This window comes from Prionailurus bengalensis, chromosome A2 (genome assembly GCF_016509475.1).
Source record: "Prionailurus bengalensis isolate Pbe53 chromosome A2, Fcat_Pben_1.1_paternal_pri, whole genome shotgun sequence".
NCBI classification, from domain to species: Eukaryota; Metazoa; Chordata; class Mammalia; order Carnivora; family Felidae; genus Prionailurus; species Prionailurus bengalensis.
Window position 1 is genome coordinate 135,808,138 of NC_057348.1, and position 20,634 is coordinate 135,828,771.

A 20,634-nucleotide genomic window follows, 5' to 3' on the forward strand; every position below is an offset into this window, starting at 1 on the left:
AAGGGAGCTGGTACCTAAAGCCAGAAAGCATCTTGTTTCTTTTGTACTGTTAGGTCCCAATTTATCTTCCACGTAGGTGGAAAATGGAAAATATAGACCTAACCTGCTTCCATCATGTCACATCACTACTTCTGTTGCTTGCTTTTGAGCATTCCAACATTTGGCTTCTCCTTCTATTTTATGGATGTGTTCATGCTCTCATAATGCATTGTATTCACTCTTAGTAGCCTTACCACTGACTATAACCTCCTTTTCTCTCCGAATGTAATGCCCATCCATTTGCAAAGTTCAAGGGAAATCCTAAATTCTATATATCATGCAAAATGATTTAAACAATTTCTCTGTATCTACCATGAAGTTATGGAACATCAATCAACTAATTGAGTATAATATACCAATTTATTTAGAACATACCCAATATTTGTTAGGCATTCTCAGGGATACACAATATGTGTATTGCATGGCCACTCCTCTTAAAGACTCTCTATCTTATTATAAAGGTACAATCTTCCTCTGTGAAGAAATCAGAGGACATAGACAAGATACGTATATTCTTAATCTTTTGAAAACAAGTGAAATTGCTACTTAGAAGTGCTTACCTTTTGAAAGTAAGGGAGAGACTAAATACGTTTTGCTGTTTCAGAGTAAATTTCGCTTTTCACCCTTGACATTGAATATAAATGGGAACTTCCAGGTTCTAGTAATGGCATAGATGGTTGCCTGGAAGTTAGTCCTTACTTAAAGCAGATTAATCAGAGTTATTCCTAGTGAATAACTCAATCTTACTGCTCTCAGCTGTCTGTCACCAAATCCAGATGTTTGCATCCCAGAGAAGGTCTTGAGTGAGTAGGGGTAATTTTAGTAAACTAACCTGGCCAACATATAAATTTAACATCATAACTTGTTATGTGATGCCTGCTATACATTAATCCAACCTATTTCCTAGTCCCTCTCTTCACCTAGGCCCATATGAATTAAAATGCAGAAAGTCTATGTTTTTCAAACTTGTTTCATAGCATGATTCGCTCTATCACTGAATACTACTTTTTTTAAAAAATGTTTTCATTATTTATTTTTGAGAGAAACAACATGTGCAAGGGAGAGGCAGAGAAAGTGGAGGACAGATGATCCGAAGTGGGCTCTGTGCTGACAGCAGAGTCCGATGCAGGAATCAAATTCACAAACCATGAGATCATGACCTGAGTCAAAGTCAGATGCTTAACTGACTGAGCCACCCAGGCACCCCTACTTCACTTCTTATAACTTGTCTATCATGCTTGTCCCTGAAGAAGAATATAATTATACTTGGGAATAATTTCAAGTTGTTAATAATTTCATAATAGGATATTTTGAAATATTATCTGACATAATCTTTACTTCTGATAATTGTTATTGTCTAACCCTTTACCCAACAAGAATGAAGCCACAATTACTTCAGAGCATAAGCAGAACCAGCCAAGAGCAAAGAAGAAAGTATTCATCTTTAGGTCTCAAAATAAACTGTTAAAAGTTAGGTACAAAAATCATGGAAGCATAGGCTTCCTGTAACAATAGCCTTGCACTGGAGAAAGAAAAGGATTTTCTAATTTCCTAACGCTTCCCCTTAAAGGTCTAGAATCATAAAGCATAGAGATTTACTATAAGCTATAGGGGAGAAAGGATGTACATTATGATCTTTTTAGAGACAATGTCTAGTTGCACGAGAGAATGAGGAAAGGAGACACAAATGAGGTGAGTGTGGTGCCTCTGATAGTGTTTTGGCCCTTCCCCTCTTCCAAGGTGGAAATCCTGACTGGGAGCTGGGGTGGAGGTTGGAGGAAAGGAAAGGTGGAGAGATCTGAGAGCAAAGAGGGCTTACACTTCTCTTCCCAACTGGCACCAAAGTGATCTGCATTGATTGACATGGGGTGAGACAGCAATTATCTGTGTTTATGTCAGTAGGGAATCTCAAGGGAACATTTGCTCCTGGTTCTCTAGGATTTATGCAAGCCAAGGAAAGGTTCAGAACCCTCCCCTCCACCCCCATCACCACCTCCACCAGGGGCTAAAACTGTTGAGAGAGTACATGGACTTGTGGGTTCTCCAGGTGGGGATGAGGCATGTAGATGTCACTTCCAGAGGCTATGACAGGGACCACAAACATCAATAGTAACAGCTGTTGACTTGACCCAAATACAGATGGAACCCATTGCTTTAGAATATCATAATGACCACAGGGAATGAAGCACCCAGAGCCATCAGGGACCATCCCAGGTCAGCATGTGGATCAGACAACTATCCCTCTGAGGTCACAAGGTTTCACAAGTATTCTGGTACCTACACACCATCTGGTTAGAAGCAAAGGAGGAAGGGGAGGGAATTATGTAAAACTGACCATCATCTCCAACAAGATGAGTTAATGTGGAAGAGACAAATTTTCAAGAAGAAATTTATCTTTAGTTAGAAAAATTAAGGTTTTCATACCCACCCCCAATATTGCTAGTCTTTTTCATCCCTTCTGCCCATCTATGAAAGGAAGCAAGGTCATCAGAGAAAGTTGAGTTCAGTCTCAGAACTCTCATTACCATTCTTCCTTCTGAATCATAATGTCTCCAAATCTGGCACTGCCTATAATACTTTCTTCCTTTCCAAGTATACTTGAAGGAACATGAGGAATATGTAGGGTCCTAAGAGTTACTGATTGGTTTTGAAACAGTTTTCACCACAAAGTAAAAATCCATCATACACTAGATCAAACTCCAGATGCATGGGTTGTGGGGTAACAATTTGCTAGCTAAATGAAATGTGAGGCTGGCCAATCACTGATCACACTGTGACCAAATTTATATCATCCCTAAATTCACAATGTTGCAGGGTGCTTCATCTGGAGGTGGTTAGAGTATTTGAAAAACATATTGTCATCAATATTTAAAATGGCTAAGATAAATACTGCACCCTTTTTTATGAAACAGTTCTATTTCTTCCTTTTTTAAAATCAGAGTGGTGAAAAAACTGGCAATCCTTTAGGTGGTGGTCATCTATTTTTTTTTAAGTGTTTATGATACAATAGTATCCATTGCTTCTCATCTGAACAGATTAAGATCCTAAAATACTCCATACAAAGCACACAGTATCCGGGCACCTGGGTGGCTCAGTTGGTTGAGCATCGAACTCTTGATTTGGGCCCAGGTCATGATTTCAGGTTCCTGAGTCTGAGCCCCACATTGGGCTCTGCGCTGACACTGTGAAGCCTGCTTGGTATTCTCTGTCTTCCTCTCTCTCTCTTCCCCCCTCCCCGTTCCCCATTCCACACCCCCCCCCCGCCTTCACCCCTCCCACCCATGCTCATGCACTTTCCCCCATCATCCCACATCTCTCTCTCTCTCTTTCTCTCTCAAAAATAAATAAATAAACATTAAACACACACACACACACACACACACACACACACACACACAGTATCTCCTAAAAGTTTTGTGAAAAGCTGAGCCATTCTTTCCATCTGTGCTAGTGAGGCTATATTTTATGGTGACAAATGTGAATGGCTAAGGATATACCTAGCACGAGTCCTTTTCTACTTGGCCAACACATGTAAAATTTGCTGCAAAATCTTAGGTTTAAACCTTTCTCCTCAGATGCCCAAAATAACACCCTATTTTGAAATAAGCAGATTTTTCAAACTCTTGATCAAAATGCAACCTGTCCCATTTTATAGATGCTAGAGGTAGAAAATGGAGTATCTCCTCTTTTGTGAGCATTTGAACCCAGCTCCACTGCAGTGGTTTGCCCAGTGTCCTTTGCTTTGAATGGCAGCAAGTCTGCTTTGCCTACAACTGTGTAACAATTTCAACAAAATCACCTTCATTTGAGTTGTCACAACTATACCCACTTCTCTCAAACAATGAGACCATTTAATGAAGCTGACAGCCTTCACTCTTCTCTCATGCCTGATACAGGATGAACATACTGGCTGATGGAAACTGACTTTTTTTTTTTCTTTCCAATTTCTCTTCCAAATCTCCTAAATCAGTATTCAAGCCATGTCTCAATATTTAATCCTGATGCAAACCCAACACTTCAGAGGAGCCCTCCAAGACATCCCATGGCGCTCTTCAGACCCATTAACTTGTATTACCTCTGGTTTTAAACAATCAGATGCTCTCTGATTATGGAAGAAGAAAAAGTGTGGCAGTCGTCAGCAGAAACTCTCAGTAGGAGTCATGACAATCTCTTGCTCAGCCAGACAACAGAAGCAGCGCAGAGACACCTAAGTGTGACTATGCTACTCTTAAAAGAAAAATCACATATGCCCAGGAGGCATTATGCATTTTATAGATTATTGCAAAGGGGATATTCGATTACTTAAAAAAAAAGCGAGTGAGCAAGCAGAGCCACAGAAATAGCAAGTCTTCTCAGAAATGAATATTGATCAAAAAAATTGAAGTCCTAGTACTGAATTGTCTGATACCTCTCAACCATAAGGTCAGAGCCAAGGAGGAAAGATTATTGGCAAGGAAGTTCCCACAAGGTAACTAGGTGACAAGCAAGCATATTGTCAAATGGGTCATATAACTTCTGAGGCAGCTCTTTCACTGTGTTTGTGGTCATTATGTTCCAATGTGAGACAGGACACATTTAAGACATTCACGTTGTTTTCTGTAAATATAGTACCCTCCCCCCACCATCCATGGGGACACTTCTAAGGCCTCCAGTGGATGCCTGAAGGCAAAGATAGTACTGAACCTATATATACTATGTTTCTTCCATTACATCCACAGTTATGATAAAGTTTAATTTATAAATTAGACACAGCAAGGGATGAACAACAACCAATAGTAAAATAGAACAATTATAATAAACTGTAATAAAAGTTATATGAATGTGGTCACCCTCTCTCAAAATATATTGCTATGCTGTACTCACCCTTCTTGTCATGATGGGATGTGACAAAATGCCCACATGATAAAAGGAAATGAGGTAAATGACTTAGGCACTGTGCCATAGTGTTAGGCTACTGCTACTAATCTCAGAAGACTGAGGCTGACTTTGGGTAACTGAAACCTCAGAAAACAAAACCAAAACCATGGCTAAGTGAGGACACTATAGTGCATGTATTACAACCACTGGTCAAGCTGATTAGTACTTTATCTTTTTGCTGGAGATGAATATATAGGAACAGTCCTTCCACTAGAACATTAGCCAAGAAGCTTGGGCCCATCTGAGAAGCAGAATCAGGGCCAGCTTTTGTGTGGGTACAGGTGGCACTTGGAGACCGGCTGCTCCTTTGTTCTCTTCTGTACTTTTACCAGCCTTTTAAAAATTGCATTTTAAGGAAAACAGAGTGCACATGTTTCTAACTCATTTACACTTAAATGTTGATAATATTCTGTAAGAGTTAGTTGATATCCAAAATGTTTTTTTTTTAAATTAATGTTTTAGAACAAGGGACTTGAATTTGGTCCATTATACATTATTCTGAGCACTCTCGCCCACTCTTCTCCCTGCAAAGTACAGGGCTTGAGTCACTTTAAAAACGTCTTCATAACCCTAATTTGACTTTTTAATATATTAATCTGGTGTCAAGTTTTAAAAATCTAGATTGCTAGGGGGAAGATGGTGGAGGAGGAGGTTCCCAAACTCACCTCGTCCTACAGATACACCTAGATAATACCCACATCAATGTAAATAACCCAGAGAACGACCTGGAAACTGGCAGAACAGACTTTCCACAGCTCAACATAGAGAAGAGGCCACATCAAAAACCACAGGAAGAATGGACAAGTGGTTGGAATCAAGCTGACCTCAAGATTGTTCAGGAGAGGGAGGGCCACCACAAGCACAGAGAAGGGAGAAGAGTAGATACATAGGCACCCTAGGCACAGGGGACCTGTATTGGGAAGACAAATCCCCACAACATTTGGCTTTGAAAACCAGAGGGGCTTAACATCGTGAGATTTTATAATCAGCGGGGCTGAATTTCTAGAACTTTTAAAAATCATCTTGCCATTTGCAACAACACCTAGAAGGTATAATGGTAAGTGAAATGTCAGTCAGAGAAAGCCAAACACCATCATTTCGCTCATATGTGGAATTTAAGAAATAAAACAAAGGTAAAAAGAGACAGACTCTCAGAGAACAAATTGGTGGTTGCTATAGGGGAAGTGGGTGGGGGGAATGGGTGTAACAGGTGGTGGGGGTGTACACTTACTGTGATGAGCACAAAGTAATGTTTAGAAAAGTTGAATAAATATATTGTACACCCAAAACTAATATAACACTGTATCTTAATTATAATAGAATGTTTTTTTAATCTAGATAACCATAATTCAATTTGTTTAGCCTTTCTTTTTTTTATATGCCCAACCAAAATGGACTGAATTTAGACCTTTATTTTATTTTATTTTATTTTGGGAGAGAGAGAGAGGCAGAGAGAGAGAGAGAGAGAAAACATGCAAGCAGGAAAGGGGCAGGGGCAGAGGGAGAGGGAGAAAGAATCCTAAGCAGGCTCCATGCTCAGCATGGACCACCATCCTGGGGCTCGATCCCAGGACAGTGAGATCATGACCTAAGCCAAAATCAAGGAGTCAGATGCTTAACCAAATGAGCCACCCAGGTGCCCCTAGACTATCATTTTAGAAGGCAAATAGCAACCATAATGTGGAAAAACAACATTTAATAAAAAGAGTATTTTTTTTATTTCAAGTTTTAAATTGACACCTAAACCTTACACTAGTGCAACAGCCAGTTACTTAATTATCTTTGCTTGCAATTGCTATGCAAGATGATGGCTGTGAATAATGCTTAATGGTTTTAATTTATTGTTGTATCAATGAAAGCCATATTTTTTTCATGAAAGATTGGACATGTTGCCACTTAAAGAAGCAGACGACTCAACAATCACTCATCAGTTAAAGACTTTCTATCCACTCAGCTACTAGAGTTCCTAGCTGTTTCACTTTTCCTGGAACTAACAGAAAATGCCATTAGTAGCTTTCATTCCATCACTCAAAACAATGTAGCAGTTTAGGACGAGTCTTTATTTATGCATTGATAACTTCAGTGTCATCAGTTATATTGATGTTTTCCCAGGAATCCTATGTGGGAATTCAAATGACTAAATCCTTCCAGTGTCTTTACGCTGCTATTCTCTGAAGAAACGACAGGCGAAATATAGTAACATTTATAGTCATATAAAGATGATTATGCAACTCATAACTAGCATGGTAGCCCCATGCAAATTCTGAAAACAATAAATAAAACATATACAAAAGTGAAATTGAAAAGAACATTTGTTCAGACACTAGACAGAAATAAAATACATTCTTTTCCAGCAAGGATTTTCACCTGGCACTTTACATTCAAATGTCCAATTTCAAACATTCCAGTGTTGGGAGAGTTAAATATGAACCTCTGGAGGTGGGTCCCAGCCTTCATTATTTTTCAAAGCATTTCAGATGATTTTCATGTGAAGGCAGATTTGAAAAAACTCTAGTTTACAGGAGTGGAAATTAGAAACTAAACACAGGCTGGAGTCAGTTTATAGAAAATATGAGCTACAGCATGATTCAGGGCAAGGCTCTGACCACAGTCTCAGAGACCTGGGTGGAAGCAAATCAAAATTAGTTTTAACACCTACAGTGCTAAATGCTAAGACTTTTCTTCAAAGCAGATAACTTGAATAATAGTTTCTCCATGTATTTATAGGCCTGATTATATCTAGGGTTGACAAAGCTACTATTTATTTCACAAATATTGGTTGAGTTCCATGCATTCTGTTAGGCACAAAATGACCTGGAGCAGAGAAAGCCTAGTCAGAGGCCCATAAACCAGATGTACCAACTATCATACTTTACAGAACATACTGACAATAATAACCACATGGAACTTTTCTCCTGTCGAATTAACCTTTGCTGCAGTAACACTGCTACCACTCACTATTCTTACAATGCCAACTTCTGTGATTTACATATATATTAGCACTGATGTAATTTTTATTTATTTTTTATTTATTTTTTTAAATGGTTTTTTTTTTTTCAACGTTTATTTATTTTTGGGACAGAGAGAGACAGAGCATGAACGGGGGAGGGGCAGAGAGAGAGGGAGACACAGAATCGGAAACAGGCTCCAGGCTCTGAGCCATCAGCCCAGAGCCCAACGCGGGGCTCGAACTCACGGACCGCGAGATCATGACCTGGCTGAAGTCGGACGCTTAACCGACTGTGCCACCCAGGTGCCCCACTGATGTAATTTTTAAAAGACAGCCAGGAATCTATTCCCGGGAGGAAAAGCCTCTGTTTGTAAGTGTAGTAACAACATCATAAGAAACCTCACTCAACCAGTCACACAAGTAGACACCTTGGAGTAGTCAGAGACGAAGCTAACTATGGCAGGACCAAACAGGGAGAATAAACTAAAAGAGCCCTTTTTGCTCTTTAGGGTGGCGCATTGAGTTCTGTCTTTTGGACTGTTAGTTTGGTTCAGGAATGGCTTAGTTTACCAGAAAGTGTTCTCTGGCTGTTAGGATTGGTGCAAAGGTTTTTCTTTTTCAGAGTTCATAGTAAAAAGAACAAAATCTCATTGTTGGAGGTGGGGATGAGGGTAGGAAAGTCTTGTCAGAAGAGGTGCTACTTGAGCTGAGTCTTAATGGAAGAATAGCAATCAGATGAGTAAAAAAGAATGTGTGGGGAAAAAAAATTTAAAAAAAAAAAGGGGGGGGGTGCCTCCGTGGCTCAGTTGGTTAAGCGTCCGACTTTGGCTTAGGTCATGATCTCATGGTTCATGAGTCTGAACCCCCCATTGGGCTCTGTGCTGACAGCTCAGAGTCTGGAGCCTGCTTCGGATTCTGTCTCCCTCGCTCTCTGCCCCTTCCCAACTTGCACTCTCTGTCTTTCTCTCTCTCTCTCAGAAAATAAATAAACATTAAAAAAAATTTTAAAAAAAGAATGTGTAGTTGGGGAGGGAGGAACATATTTAAGGCTAAGGGAGTGATATATGTGAAGGCTCTAAGGCATAAACCAGCACAGTTGTTTGGGAGTTTCCAAGTAGTTCAATATGACTGCAGCTTGGGAGGTACAGAGGGAGAGCTGGGCATTAAAGACAGAGAGGCAGGCTCTGGTGCACTAAAAAGGCATTTGTAATTTCTCCCACAAACTCTGTGTAATCCTTTAAGTATCTTTACTAATAGGGAAACACTGAAAAATTTATGTTTCTTTAAAATTTTATTTATTTATTTGTAGAAAGCGAAGAGTGAGAGAGAGAGAGAGAGAGTGAGCAGGGAAGGGGCGAGAGAGAGAGAGAGAAAGAGAGAGAGAGAGAGAGAGAGAGAGAGAGAGAGAGAATCTTAAGCAGGTTCCCTGCTGTCAGTGCAGAGCCTGACTCAGCACTCTAACTTACCAACTGTGAGATCATGACCTGAGCCGAAATCAAGAGTTGGATGCTCAACCACTGATTCCTGGTTTAGATGTAAAGAATTGCTTTGGGAGTGTTAGGGAGGAAGGACTAATCATGGGGAGGGGAAGATGTGGAAAGGTGGACACAGTAGAGACCAGCTGGAGGCTACTGGAAGTGAGAAGACAGGAGGGCTGGAACTCAGGGGTAGTGGTGAGGGGAGAAGAGAGCAGAACTACAAAAATCTCTTTATAGCACTTCTGTCAGGGAAGCTGAATGAGAAGGAGGAGGGCAATGCTTATGTTTCTGGATTAAAAAGCTGGTAAAATGATGACCCCTTTTTACAGATACAGGATATAGAGGAGAATTAGGTCTGTGGAGGGGAAATGAATGCAATATTAGATGCAGTTTTAAGTTAGTCTGAGAAACAGGAAGGATGTTTCCCCTAAAATCTTAAAACAAAAAATTTGAGAACCTAAGTTTAAGATCATTGAACAAAAACAGCTGAGCTATACTTATGAAAAATGTCCAGGTCATGACAGGTAAGGACAGACAAAAAGGCTTCCAGATTAAAGCAGACTGAGGAGACCTGACCACTAAACGCATTCAGGTATCACACTTGAGTCCTTTCCCTACAAAGGACATTATTGAGACAGATGGAGAAAACTTGAATACAGCCTATTGATTAGCAACTAGTGTTATATCAATACAATGATAATATATCAATTTTCTGATATTGAAAATTGTACTGTTAGGTAAGAAATGTCCTTGAAGTATTTAAGGGTAAAAGGATATCATATGTGCAAGTTACTCTCAAATGGTTCAGGAAAAAAACAAACAGCATGTACACGAGAAAGACTGAATTGTAAAGGGAGTGTGATAAAATGTTAATTTTTGAGAATATGAACAAAGGATATGTAGGAATTCTTTGTACTATTCTTGCATTATTTTGGTAAATTGGAAATTATGTCAAAATAAAAAGGATTTCAGTAAAAATTCTTTTGGAATGCTTGAAATTTTTAGAAAAGCATAAAGAATAACATAACAATGTTCCCTGTGACTAGAATAAACAATAGCTAATACTGTCTTAAGTACTTTCAGTCACTTTTTAAGCAAAATACTACCTTGTAACATTTAGAAACAAAATTATTGTGGGGGGGGGATTATAGAAAAGGAGGAGAATGGCAAAGGTTGTAGACTATAAAGCAGGTTTAATCATTCCTTAAATTAAGAAATAATCAAACCCAGAATAAAGATTATATCCTATGTATCCTTAGAGACTATGAAACCTGCGGTAAAGCTTAGAACGTAATTTAGTTATTCTGCAAAAGGCTTAAGGGGTTAAATTTCTATTTTACTTTCTATGGAAAAGCAAAAATACCTTTTTTCCCCCCATCTATCAAAAAATGAAAAGGAAGTACTTTATTTGTTGTCTTAATTTTGTTGGAATCCACATAGAAAAACCACTTCAAAGGTGCCATTTAACTGAAACTATAGTATAAAGAAGGACTGACTACTCAAAAAAACCTTTCAACAGTCTCTTTTAAACAGCAGTAAGAAAAATACAGATGGGTAAATATTGACAGAACATGTGATACCAAATGCTAAAACTAGTGACAGAAGTTATATTCTAGGTTTGCAACCAAGATTGCTACCTTGTTTTCTAGGAGGGGTCAGAGTCACTGCCTGGGGCTCATTTGGTTTGAGGTAGATGTCGGGAGACTTGTTCTGAAAGGAAAAGAGATGGACACATGATGCTCCCCTGGCCATTCAGGATGTCTCCTCTCCTTCAGGTGTCTTTTATCCAGATACTCACTGGTAAGAGCTTTAATCTTGCTTTCCTAGGTAGGCAGAAGAAAGGCCAAAAGAAACACAGGAATCCAAGACTGGTCAGCAAATCCAAACAGCATAAGCACGAGAACAAATGGAATAAATCATGCAGGCCCAGGTGAAGGAGCAACTGTCTGCAAGGGTAGAAACCAGAGCTCGGTGCTTGGCCGCTCTGGGTGGAGAAAGGAACAAGGGTTCGTGGGCATTGGAGGTACTGGCTCACCCACATCCACCACCTGCTTCGATTTTCTCTTTCTGACTCTATTTATTTCTCCCTGTGCTCTCTGTTATTTTCTTTTCCCCCTTTAAACTCTCCCACCAAAACAGGTTAGCTCTCTTTGAAACACTGCAGCAAACAGGATGCTTTGAGCTCTCTCTAGGAATTTATGAGCACTGTCCCACCTTTGTCATATGCCTTCTTTGGATTCCTCCTTTTGTCAGAGAATAAATTGTAGTTGACATGGTCATGACCTTTTCTCCTACATTCTCTTCTTATGAAAAAAGAAAAAAAAAAGATTCCCTTTCTTGAAATGAAAAAAAGATTCATTCTTTTTTTTTTTAATATGAAATTTATTGTCAAATTGGTTTCCATACAACACCCAGTGCTCATCCCAACAGGTGCCCTCCTCAAAGCCCATCACCCACTTCCCCCTCCCACTCCCCCATCAACCTTCAGTTTATTCTCAGTTTTTAAGAGTCTCTCAAGGTTTGCCTCCTTCCCTCTCTGTAACTTTTTTTTTCCCCTTCCCCTCCCCCAAGGTCTTCTGTTAAGTTTCATACTGAGTTAAGTCTCCTCACAGCATGTCTTCAAGTTGTTACTAAGACTTCTCAGCCTAATGGAATAAAATATTCTCTTAGTAATTTGTAAGTCCATGCATGGAAAAAAAAATACCATCATCAACTGTGCTTTTGCCTCATTTTGTGGAGGAAAACCACAGCTAGTAGGAAAAGAAAGGCATCATAAAGATTTATATGAAAAGAACAGTGAAAAATCACTTACAGACACAAAAGAACTTCTGAACTGGTCTCCTAATTGAAAACTGCCTACTAAAGTGAACAAACAAAATACCTTGGGGTGCCTGGGTGGCTAAGTTGGTTAAGTGTCCGACTTCGGCTCAGGTCATGATCTCAGGGTTTCTGAGTTTGAGCCCCGCATTGGGCTCTGTGCTGACAACTCAAAGCCAGGAGCCTGCTTTGGGTTCTGTGTCTCCTTCTCTCTCTGCCCCTCCCCACTCGTGCTCTGTCTCTCAAAAATAAATAAAATGTTGAAAAAATTTTTAAAAAATATCTTTACAGGCCAAATGTATGTTTATCCTTGTTGCAGTAAAGGCCAAAACACAAAAGATGTTTAGAAGCCAGAGTCTCCAAGCCCTGGAAATTAAATTCTGAAATGTTTTATGACATCAATCAAAAAGTAAAGGATTATTTAGTAAAATTGACAAGAGTATGTGTATTGGTGCTTTTATAGGGCTGTATCTGAGGAGGTATTTTCCTAAATATGAATAATATTTATCCCTAGGTGGTGGTATTTTATATGATTTTTTAAAACTTTCTTCTTTTTGTGTTCATATATTTTAATATTTTAGAGTATGCATTATTTTTATAATAAAGAAAATAAAATTATTTCCTTCTCAAATTAAAAAGTAGTTCATGAAATATTTCAAACACCAATTATTTTTCAGAGTTGAAAGTTATATTATAAAAAGTACATTTTTTTGTTCTACTTTTTAAAAATTTTTATTTTAAATCCAGTATAGTTAACATATAGTGTTAAATTAGTTTCAGGTGTACAAAGCAATTCAGCAATTCCAGACATCACCCAGGGCTCATCACAACAACTGCCTTCCTTAATCTCCATCACCTATTTTACCCATCTCCCCACAGAAGTGAAATTTAAGACACAAAACGAACAAAGAAAAAAAAAAAAAAAAAAGACCAACCAAGAAAGTAGACTCAACCACAGAAAAACTACACATTTTTAATGCAAATCCATTTTTTTTAATAAAGTAACATTGAAATTAATTTTTTATTACTCTCTCATATGTATTTTAGAAATATTGAGCATTTATGACATTCCCATTAAATACAGCTTCCATTGTGCAAGCAGTGTTGCTAGGGTGTCATCACTTTGTATTGGCATCTATATTATAGATGAAAGCTTCTATATCATAGGTTTTATAACTTCGTATTTTCTTATTCCAGTTAAACTTTTAAAATGCTTTTGATTATCTGCTATGAGGTCTAAAGGATTCTTGCTTCACTCTCATCACAGATCAACCACCAATCCAAAACAGTGAACATAAATCCTCAGTGCACACCAGCAGAATCCAGACTGATCTTAGTGCCCATTCCCTCCCACCTACCATCTGGACCTCCCTGCAGCGAGGGAGCCTCAGCAGAAAGCAGAAAGGAGAACTTCTCTCCCTCCATTAACCGCTCCAATCACTAGAAGCAGGATCCAGAAAAAGAGGCTGCGAAGTCATGAGTTTCCTCCATTTTCAGCAACTTTACTGACCCGATAGGAATTTTAGGGGATCTTCTAATTCCCTTTCAGATAAAAAAAAAAAAAAAAAAATCTATGACTCTGTGAATAGTTAATAAGAAAAGTTATTCTTTCAAACGGAGGGTTTTACCCCTTCCTAACAGGATTAGGGATTCAATTAGATTAATTTCTTTGTGGCAGATGTATGAATAAATTACCAGCTCAAACCCTACGCCTCTTCCATTTTAAATATTTTTTAAGCTCTAAGGTTCTTCTCATAAAAACATCTTTCAGGGGCGCCTGGGTGGCGCAGTCGGTTAAGCGTCCGACTTCAGCCAGGTCACGATCTCGCGGTCCGGGAGTTCGAGCCCCGCGTCGGGCTCTGGGCTGATGGCTCAGAGCCTGGAGCCTGTTTCCGATTCTGTGTCTCCCTCTCTCTCTGCCCCTCCCCCGTTCATGCTCTGTCTCTCTCTGTCCCAAAAATAAATAAACGTTGAAAAAAAAAATTAAAAAAAAAAACAACATCTTTCAGCCAATACAGTGGTATCCCACTGCTTGGGGACTTCTTCAGAATTTCATCCATCAGTATCCTCCCTGCCTCTCCCTTTCTTCTTCAATTCTTTATTGTCTGTAGTTTATAAACAAGTTCAGCTCCACCTGTACTAAAAAAAAGCTTAGCACTATCTTCCACTTCAGCTACAATCCCATCCTTTTCCTTCCTCCATGACTACCCTCACCATGTATTCCTATCCTCTTCACCATAGGTTGGTTCCTCCTTGCTATCACTCTGAAGCTGCTGTCATGATGGCCAGCAATGGCCTTCAAAGGAAAACCAACATTCATCTTGCACACCATTTTATTTTGCTCATTTTTTCTATCCTTCTTCAAATTTACTTCCACCAGGATCATGGACACTACACTCTCCATGCTTTTTCCCATTCCACTAGACATTTTGCTCGTTTCTTGTCTTTTACCTACCCCTAAATATTGGTGTTTTCTGGAGCCCGACCCTATGTTTTCTTCCTTTTCCTGGGCACCTCACCCAAATGATACTCCAGGCCACCTGTATATACCTTCATCTCACTTCTCAGTTCCACATCGACAGTTTAAATTTACGAGTGGAAATTTATTCTTTCCTTAAACATTCACTGAGTCTGTATATTGCATCAAATAAGAAACAAAAAATAAGTAGCCTGATTATTGGTCCCTTTTCATCCATTTTCTCCTCTTTGCAGTCTACTTTTGTTCAAAGGAATAAATTTAATCATGTTAATCCTCAGTGTTAAAAAATTCAGGTTCTCCCTAGGGCCCAAATGAGAAATCCAAACACCATTCCTAGCTCGCTGAGTCCTCTTCTACAGACTACCCCTCCAACTTCATCTTCTTCCCCTCTCTCTCTCCTTGTGTCCCCAAACTTACCAACCATTCATACATACGGTGTGCTCCCAACCACATCATCTTTGTGTATATCACTTGGTTTTACCACTGGGCTGGAATACTCTCCTCTCTTTCTTCTTCACCAGCTCAAATGTTTCTTCCTAAGTTAAACCTTTCTGCTTACCTCTTTTTTCCACTTCCTACACATTTGTGGAGCTTAACATTTTTACTTCATTGCAAATCTTAGGGCAACTGGGTCTCACCACTGCCTGTGTCTACCGCAATTCTGATATACATCAAGACTCTTCAAATGTATGAATGAGTTAACTATAAATACACCCACGTGGGTGTGGACAGAAAAATGGGGAAATCTGTAGCTCAAGTGAATAAACAGAACTTTCCTAGACTTATTGTGGTGACCATTTTGTAACATATATAAATATTGAATAACTGTGTTGTACATCTGAAATACAATATTGTATGCAATTATTATTCAATAAAATTTTAAAACATAAAATAAGTGAAAATAAAAACAAATAAACAAGGCCTTATTTACATCTGGGTACCTCATATTGCCATATTCATAACAACTATGGTTATTATTTGCCATTACATGACTCCCTATTCTCTCCCAACTCAAAAATATTTAGCGGGTGAAGCGTGCCTTTGGCACCTACTCAGTCCCCAAACTTGAGGAGAACAAGAACCTATAAGTTATTGAAAGTCAGGAAGCTCTTGGGGCGCCTGGGTGGCGCAGTTGGTTAAGCGTCCGACTTCAGCCAGGTCACGATCTCGCGGTCCGTCAGTTCGAGTCCCGCCAGTTCAAGTCCCGCATAGGGCTCTAGGCTGATGGTTCAGAGCCTGGAGCCTGTTTCCGATTCTGTGTCTCCCTCTCTCTCTGCCCCTCCCCCGTTCATGCTCTGTCTCTCTCTGTCCCAAAAATAAATAAACGTTGAAAAAAAAATTTTTTTAATAAAAAAAGTCAGGAAGTTCTTAATTTTTGCACTGATAGTCCAGTAATAAAATGGCAGCCCATTTACTGCTTTTTAATTGTCAAAATCATATAATTTCAGTGGAATGTGGCTATCAGTGGACTCTATTTTAGAGCAATTATTTCTCATCAGATTAGGGAAACTGATACCCCAACGGTCATGAACTGATTAGGTAATTGCTAAATGCCAATAAATACACTTTAGAAAATTAATTATAAACTGAGCGTCACCTGAGGGGGGGGGGGAAGTAGTTCAAACCTCCATAAATGAATAAAGCCAAGTGTTTCACATCTTTAATGTAATTTTAAAAGAACAGTTACAAAATACTGGAATCACTTCTAATAATTTGCCCATGTTTCCAATAAATGGGTCCAAAACAGATAGTTTTGGTTTTGCTTAATTCAACTACGTTCTTAAGGACAATATATAGGAGATGTTAATGAGCAGCTATGCTATGTATCCATGAATGCTTTTCTTGCCTCAGCAGTCAAAAAAGAAAAAAGTGGATATTGTAAGTTTGGACCAATTTGATTAATATGAAATTTGGGCAGCATTCAGAACAGATAATTGAGCTGATAACTTGTGAGTACTTAGAATAGAATGTGGTGTCCAACAGAAGCCATAAAATACAAGCTGAGGGAGAGCGCTAGCAACCTAGGAAAACATGGCATCATGCTGTATGTCCATGTCAGAAAACTGAGCTAAATACCCTCCATGCTGTAAACCTGTAAGAGTAACATTCTGAAGGTATGCCTCAGGGGTGCTAATATAGGACGTGCTAAATACTCAACACTACCATTCACCTTTGCATATGGAGAAAACAGGTTTAAAGTGCAGGTATGAAGAAAACTTCCTTACGGAAAGATGACAGAAAAATCTCATCCCTCAGTGATAGTGGATGGCTATCAAAGATTGCTTAAATGCATATGAAATTTGGGTCTTTTTGACTCCAGCTGGTGGAGTCACCTCTCTCTCTCTCTCCTATCTATTACCTACTGAACCACTGCTCACTCATCAGCAGAAAGAATAGAAAAATGACCTCATTTCATAGAGGGAGGGATACCTCTCTACTCAAATAGCTAGAGTCTTGCTGGTAGAATGGCACTTAGATATTATCCATTAGCTTTTCATCGCTGTTGAGAAAAATGTGCCTACTTAACCTACGTATGACATAAAAAGCTCAACATTCATTTCTCCTCTTATACATTTTTTTTCCATACCATTAGGAGAAGGTAAATGGGACAAATAATGCACAATTGTAGCAGTTCAAAATATCATATTTTCTAAATACAATAAGATTTTCCTCCTAAATGGCAGCTGCTTTAAATATGGGATAGCTACTGTGTACTTGTTTTTATTATCCTTACTGAAAAATCTCTGAGAAATAAATAATTCACATAGTTGAATTTATAAGGGCAACTTTGTTACAGTTGCTTTGGAAACTAGTTCTGTGTATGTCTATGGACTCACGTGATGCCAAGCCATCATTTTTCAAATATCAAAAATAATTCTGAGTTTTCCAGAGATTTTGTTCCTTGTATTGATTGAATTAGAGCTATCTGAATTGCATAGAAAAAGGATCTGATCAATAGTAACACTTAACCTGAACTTTCTAGCTCTAAGAACTAGAGAAATGATACAGAACTAAGACTTTGTGTTTAGTCAAGGAAGGTTGGGGTTAAATCTTGAGTTCCTTTCAGGCATTATGAATCTGACTCTTATCTCAATTAATGTAGTAGCAGCTGCTTTGGGATTCTCTGAGGAATTCATTTAGGAAAATTCAATTAAATATTTACATGAGTAGCTGCTATTAATAGATATTCATGCTCTGTTTAAAATATTTAACAAGCTAAGATGCAATTACCTCTTCTCTGTTCCACCATAATTATACAATTAAAAATGACTATTCTTATTTGAGAAAAAATTACAAATAAATAAATGTCAACATTATGCATTCAGGACATCCTACTCTACATATAGAGTATCTACAATTAATTGGTTTTGTGCAATTAGTTGCACAAAACAAAAATGATAGAATCTTGATGTTGGAACAAACTTTGGATGTCTTCTGAAGATAAAGGTGTAGGGACCACAGTTTGATGAGGATAAAATGAATGAAAATGTCATGGTTCTATAGTTGTGGGCTGTTCAGTCAGGTAAAGGTGTGGCAGTGCTGCCAAAGGCAAATCATAAGGCTTTCCCAGAAACAAAAGATACACATAATGGGAAATCTAAATTGTCCAGACATTTTCTAAAGCTATATTCTGCTAAAAATCAGTGCATCCGTAAATATTTACCTTATCTTCTAGACAGTATCATTTTTTCAGACTTTAGAGAAAGTGATAAAGAAAACTGCTAGTCTAAACTTGGTTGTGAAAACTGTAGGAGGTTGATGAAGAGACACTGATGAAAACCTCGGAACCAAGCCATTTTAGAATTTATAATAGCCAAGGAATTAGGTACCAGGCATCGGCAATAAGGTCATCAATCTTTGAAAGAGTAAATAGTCCCACTACTCACGTACTCCTGAATACTGACAATATGAAATGCTGGTGAGGATGTGAAACAACATTAAGTCTCATTCATTGCTGGTGGAAATGCAAAATGGGACAGCCACTTTGGAAGACTGCTTGGTGCTTTCTTACAAAACTAAGCATGTCCTTACCATACAATCCAGAAATCATGTTCCTTGGTATGTAACCAAATGAACTGAAAACATGTATACACAATAACCTGCCCACAAAGTTTATAGCAGCTTTATTTATAATTACCAAAAGTTGGAAGCAACCAAGATGTCCTTCAGTAGATGAATGGATAAACTGCAGTACCTCCAGACAATGAATATAATTTCAGCACACACACAAAAAAATGAGCCATCAAGCCAAAAAGATACAGAGGAACTGTAAATGCATATTACTAGGTAAAAGAAGCCAATCTGAAAAGGCTACATACTGTATGATTCCAACTATCTGAAATTCTGGAAAAGGTGAAATATGGAAACAGTAAAAAGATCAGTTGTTGCAAAGAATTTAGGGTTGGGGGGTGAACAGACAGGATTTTTCAGGAGGTAAACGTACACTCTGTATGGTACCATAATGATGGATAAATGTCATGGATACATGTCATTTATACCTTTGTACAAACCCACCGATTATATGACACAAAGACTGAAGTCCATTGTAAACTATGGACTTTGGGTGATTATGATATGTTAGTGTAGGTTCATCAACTGTTACAGATGTACATGCATTCTGGTGCAGGATGTTGATTACGAGAGAAGCTATGCATTTGTGGCGACAGAAGACATATGGGAAATATCTGTACCACCTACTCAATTTTGCTGCGAATCCAAAACTGCTTTAACAAATTAAGTATTTTTAAAAAAGTAAATAATCAAAAACTAGCCTAACCCTATTGTCTCCCATGATGGACTGAGGAGAGTAGGAAAAAGTAGGAATAAGATTACAAAAGCATTCCTGGAAAGAGAAAGGAGGGAGAGGTAACTAAAGTGATCTGTGTGTCTCACAGAAAGTTCTGTGGTGAATCTATCCTTTGTTTCTAATTTTACAGGTCTGTAAATATAGTGTAGACATAGCAGAAATCCTTCAGAATGAGTTGAGGATGGGGCAAATACTGAAAAAAAGAACTTCCTAGTTATACGTAAATACAAAGAATTTGAAATAAAAGCAAGACAGGCTCTATGGTCAGAAGATCAAGCTTGGGATCCTGATTTTAATCCTCACTGAGCTGGGGGCCTTGTTACCCAACCAATTTGAACCTTTGTTTCCTCATCTATAAAACGACTGTCTTATTCTAAAATTTTTGGTGAGGATTAAATATAATTGGTAAAATTTAGCACCATGGCTGATACATAACAGCTCTCTTTTCAAAGCATTAACTTCCGTCAATATCATTACTATCAATGATGTAGACACAAATCCTGGGGCTTATGACATGAAAATGGGAGCAGAATTAAATTCTAGTTTTTATCATCTGTGATACCACCAACAATTCTGTCTTAACTGCACATCTGCACATTTGATAAGCATTACTTCTTTCAATAGTAAAGACCATTATGAATATATTGACTACGAATAGGCCCGAAAATAGAAATTTTAGCATCCTTTTAGGTTGATACCAAATCAGTAATCCACATTCTTTAGGTATGATTTGATAGATTGGGAATTGATCTGGCATATCATATTATCCCTAAATTTATATTTCACAAATGTGAATATGAAAAATGAAATATGAAAAATGTGAAGATGTTCAACAAATGTTTGGTGAATAAATGAATTAAAGAACTGGAGGGATTTTGGAAGAATAAAGAGAGACAATCATTAGATGACCAGATGGGGTTAATGTTTGTTTCTCTTACTGCTATTAGACCATAATTTCTATATTACATAAAGAACACTATTCAATAACTAAAAAAAGAAAACAAGATATCCTTGGTACATAATGCTTCCTGATTTTCCATTATGATAAACCTGTCAAAAGAAGGTAGCAAATCTAATTTGTTGTAATTTGTATTTTATGGCTTCTGATGGACACCACATTCTATTATAAATACTCATACATTACCAG